Genomic DNA, 6,000 nt, shown 5'->3' on the forward strand with positions numbered 1-6,000 from the left:
GAACCAGGGGTTCTCAGAGAGCGTTTGTTGGGTTTTGTTGACGCTAGTGATGGCTTACTTCTAAAAGGGATTTACCTCTTCGATCTTCTGGTTGACGAAAGGGATTTACCTCTCGGTCTTCGACCTAGGAATTCCTGGAGAATTTCCTAATGGACGTGAAGGATTTACCTCTCGGTTCTTGCCCTTCTCTTGGCCGAGTGATCTGCATGGTTCTGTCACCCGAACGGCTGAATACCAGTGATGCCGAATGGCCGAACTGTTGCACGGTTGAACACTTGATGCCAAATTTGGCTAAGTAGTGAGTGCGCTATTGGACCCTTATTAAATCTTGAACAATATTATAATATTGAATTAAGATATTTAAATTGAATTAAATAATAAAATTAATCTATATCAAAATAATTACCTGTAAAGCCGTAGAAGCTTGTTGACGTTGATGGTGAGACTGCATCCTTGTCCAGTTCCTTGTGGATATAAGGGATGCCCCCTGGCCCCACGGTAGGCGCCAAAATATTTCTGTATGAATTTATGGGACCGAGAAACTAACCTGTTCCGACGCGTCTTCCTTCCTTCCGAAAGAGGGGATCGCCTTAGCTGCTTGCCTTTCTTCTGTCTGAGTCGTTCGATTGACTTTCGTTGGGCCGTTCGGTCACGTCAGTCTTGGACGATCGGTTGCCTTCGTGCTCCACGTGGGGAGGTACCTGCAAAAGATACTCCGACGCTCAAGTTAGGCATAAATTTGAAGAATTTTAGTTCTTAGTTAAGTATTTAGTGAAGGTTTATCACTATTGAATGTTTGGGTGTCATGAAGTGTGAGTTGAACATACCTGACTTGTCGCCCTGGCTCTTTATTTATAAGTTGTCTCATGGACCTTAAGCTGACATAAGTCCAATAAAATATAAACAGAATAAGATATAAACAAATTACCTAAAAATTTGGTTGGTTGTTTTTTATCAATATCTTTAATTAAATATTCTTGATTATTTTATCATCTGCTGGATTATTGGCCCAATAACTTAAACGTTGGCCTAATTGCGGCCCAATCTTTAACCTGGTTGACTGTAGCGGATCAACCGAACGGTCCTGAGTAGATGGACCGAACGATTCCAAATGTTAACTGTTCGGTCTCCACTAGTTACGATACAATATGAAACGAATATATAAAAGTAATAATTTGAAAATTTTATATTATCTCATGATAATTTATTTTATATTTTTAGGATATAAGAATGTATAAGAATAATAATGATTTTAAAATATTATGCTTGACTATTTTATTTATAAATTTGTAATAAAACATTTCCAATTATAAAAATCACTATTTTTTTAGATTTCTTTTTTAACTTTTATATATCTTTTTCTTAATTTTTTGAGTCCGTTTATCATCTGTTTGATGATAAGAGAATATTAGTAGATTCATTACATAGATATGTACACTTCTCACTAGTCAAAATTTAAAACAGAATAAGTTAACTCTTTACTCTATTTTTTGAGCTAGTTTAGCATTTTGACACACACATGGTTGTAGGGTTGATGCATGTGACTCAAAATAGTTTAAAATGAATCATTCTTTAGTTGTAATCATTATAATATGCTTGAATTTGAGATATGATATTTGTGTAGGTAGTTAAAACATCTTGTAAAGAGCTTAATAGTACGTAATGGTTTAGTTCGAGTTATTAAGACTTTCTTAAAAATCTATGGAGGATCCTTACTCTAGTAAACGAAGCTAATTCTATATTATATATCTTCATGCTTTGATATAATAAATTAAATTTAAAAGTTGTGATGTGTTGGTATGACTGGTTTTTCTTTAAGCTTGAAAATAAACTGAAATTATGCTCAGTTATGTTATATATGCTCAATTATGCATGTACTAGTGGGATTGAAATGATGGTGTGATAGTATTTTGAGTAAGATATTATGGTATGTGTAAGATTTATGAGTTTGAATGATGATGGATCTATCTTGGTTCGTTTGTGAAATATTGAAATTTTGTATGAGTGATTGTACGATGAATGAATTTGTTTCATGGTGTATAAAATTGGTTAATTGATGTTCTCTAAATACAAATTCAGTCAAACTACACTTACTTTAATATAAGAAAAGAGTAAACTAGCTTAAAAAGGCTCAATTACCTAGTTTGACTCACATAGGTAACTTTTGAAATTTGCATTACTACCAGAGGAAATCACAAAGGCATTGGGCACCATTGAGAATGTAAATTACAGAGAGTTACGGAAGTTATGGGCATTGAGCACCACCTCTTAACCGTTGGGAACCACTTGAAATTAAGTTCCAGATAGCTTTAGTGGTTTGGCACTAGGCGCTAGCTTCTTTGTGTTGGGCGCTGGTTTTTTGGTGTTGAACATAACCCTCTGTATTGTTTTCATTGGGCATGCCTAGTTGTTCATTAGGTGGGTATACCTTCAAGAATGACACGCTGGGTAAAGAATGGGTAACGCTCAACGAAAATTAATAAAAGGTTTTTGATAAAAACTTTTCTTGAATGGGGTATGGTTCTAAAGATTGCAATACAGTGAAATCTAAAAAAGGAAAAAGGTGGAGTATGAAATGTGAACTATATGTAAAGATAGGTTGGATCAGGATTCTTTATGATATAAATAAATGGAATGGTTTGACCTATTCTAACTTATGTGTGGATGTGTTGCATGAATATGGTTAATTCTAAGTAGAATTGTCACATTGTCTAAGCCTTGTTAATCCTTTCATGGAGAATCAAGTTGGGAGGGATCAAGACCATTAATTACAATTAGATTAAGGGGGAGGGGGATTATTAATTACTTATATTGTATTTAGTATTTAAAATTATAACATCCCATTTTAATAGTTTTTAATTATCAAAGGAATCATCACACATAAAAATAGTTAACTCAAGAGAAAATATAAGATGTTATTACACTTATCCAATCATAACTATAACACCAAAATATACATACAAGATCCTACACTATTGAGAGTTCTTTCAAACAAACTAAGAAAAAAATATCAGAGTTTTACAAAAAAAAAACACATTCTATTCTACACCTTAACTCCATCACCACCTTGCACCTGCTCAATAAATACATCCTCGTATGCTCACACCATTAAGTTGATCATGACAAACAAGAAAACAAGCAAACATACAAACAAAGAAGAAATGGTAAGCTAATTTACCAAAGAAACATACATACAATCAAATTATGAATATAACACTTAAACACAAGTAAATCAAACAAATCCTAAAGCATACAAACATTAATTCTAGACGTAACCATCCGGATACATGTATTGATGTCAAACTTTGGCACGTTATGCACTTATGAAAGCCTTTACTGCTTTACAAAGTCATTGTCAGTGAGTTTCACCCTGTCACACAAGATTAGTACATTAACGTCTTAGGTCAAGGTAACGTCCCTAGATTAGAACCTTTTACTCCTCCCACCACATATCCCACCATTCTCTACTTGAGATTGGATGGTTATTAGAGCATTAGGATAACCCCCAATACGAAATCCTTACATCAATACATACATGACTTGAAACCACACAAGAAACTTCTCCTTGAAATTTCTTTCACAACATACTTTATACATAACATTTAATCATAATATAGTTCATAAGACATCACAAACTTCACACTAAACATACATAACATCCATAGAAAACTACTTGAGATTGGATGGTTATTAGAGCATTAGGATAACCCCCAATACGGAATCCTTACATCAATACATACATGACTTGAAACCACACAAGAAACTTCTCCTTGAAATTTCTTTCACAACATACTTTATACATAACATTTAATCATAATATAGTTCATAAGACATCACAAACTTCACACTAAACATACATAACATCCATAGAAAACTACTTCAAATGAGCAAATATAAGAAAATCACACTAGCGGCCAAACTGACGCTCAGCGCAGAAGCTATCGCAAAAGAGAATGCTTTGCTCTAGCCCTGGTGCTTAGTGCTAGTCCTAACACTCAATGCTAGAGCTTTCACACTTTTTCTCATTTAGCAAGCTGTACTCATCGCTCAGCGAGAAAGAGTGAAAATGTCTCCAGACCTATAGTGGTAATTGGTGTTCAGCGGTACCCTATCACCCCTTAACGCCAGACCATTCGCACTTTTGGCATCTTAGTGGTGGAAACTAGCGTCGAGTGCCATACCAGAAATCAAATGACCAAATTGGTGTTTCTAACTCAGTGAATGATACTTTCTTCAGTGTCAAAGTGAATACCAATTTGCTCATCTCACTAGATACTCAGTCCATCAATTCAACCTTAAAACAACCAATTCAAACATCACACAATCATATTTCCTAAACAGGTTTTCAGTGGTATTCCAACAAATCAAAATTTCAATTTCATCCATTTCAGACAATCAAAAATAGTAACACTTTCAACCAGTAGTCAGAACATAATGTCCTTATATCACACTACCAATTGTAGACCAATTCAAGCGTGTCAAACAAACCACCATCATAAGACTCAATACAGATTTCATCAATGATTCAATCAACTAAATCAGAAATTTCAATCAATTACAGACGATCAAACATGCACGCACAATTATAATCATATTTGAACTTGAAAAATAATGGTATTCAAATTTCCTTACCTGTTAGAAGATCAAATTGCTCTAAGGAACCTAGAATGACTCCCTTAGCTCAAGGAACTCTATCAGATCCTACAAATCACAAAAATATGATCAGGGCATACCGTTAGTTTCATTGATCAGTAGAGAGCCCTATAGAGAACTCTTGGAACATGCAAAAAAGTTATAGCTCACATGCATGGGAAAACGCACAAACTATAAAAAAAAAGATGAAACTAACTTACTCTTCTTTAAGAATTGGTCGAATAAACTTGAAGATCACACCTTACTAATCACTTAGGTATTCTTTGATCTTTAAACAAATAAACAAAGGATAAAAAGGCTCAAAGAAATGATAAAAGACACTTAGAAAATAAGTTTTAGAAAGATAGTATATTTCTATATTATGAAACTCATTAACAAAACTTATATTTACACCTTTAATATTAAAATAAACTAGTCTTATTATTTAGATTATCCTATCACTTCTAATATCTAGGCTTTTAGAAAAATCAATATTAAATTCCTGTATATATTTTTGTCCTTTTTACTCTTTTTAGATAATTTTTTATGTACTAATTATTTTACTTGAATATCAACTCAAATAAAATATTATTATTAAAAATAAAAGTATTAATCGGAAGTCGTACATAAAATATAAATAAAAAGTTACGTAACATAGACAAAAATACCAACAAACATTAAGTTATACAATTTTAAGTTAAAATTAATATTAGATTAATTTTATAACAAATTTATACCTCAGTTATAACAATTCTCTTTCGTCTATTTTACTAAAATTTCTAAAACGGTTAGTGCTATCAGGGTAAAAACACAAACAATTACAAATATAAGTTAAATGGAACTTGAAAAATTAATACAGTGGATAAAATCAAAATTCTTTTTAGATCTAAAAAGTTCTATGTGATAAAATATAAATAATTTAATAATCACACAATTGACTTTCTCTTTTACACTTTTCTTACCTTAAAAATTTTTTATTCTTTATAATAACTCCAAAAGTTCGGATAGATTTATATATATATATATATATATATATATATATATATATATATATATATATATATATATATATATACACCTTCTAAGCTTCTACCGAATACATGATTATTGACACACACAAACAAATAAACAAGAAAGGATAAGTTAATATTTAAAAAAAACTTATAATACTAATCATTCAAACAAATCATATAATATTACATTAGATATTTAGATTTTACTTTTCATAAGCGGAGCTATAAATGAGAGATTATCATTTTATAAGATTAATCTTTTATACTCGAAACCAAAGTCCATGTAAAGACCTTTTTTCATACTTTCCCCTTCCCATTCATCTCTATATGAGTTGAATGATGGTATTATATCAGA

This window comes from Vigna angularis, chromosome 11 (assembly GCF_016808095.1).
Source record: "Vigna angularis cultivar LongXiaoDou No.4 chromosome 11, ASM1680809v1, whole genome shotgun sequence".
NCBI lineage: Eukaryota > Viridiplantae > Streptophyta > Magnoliopsida > Fabales > Fabaceae > Vigna > Vigna angularis.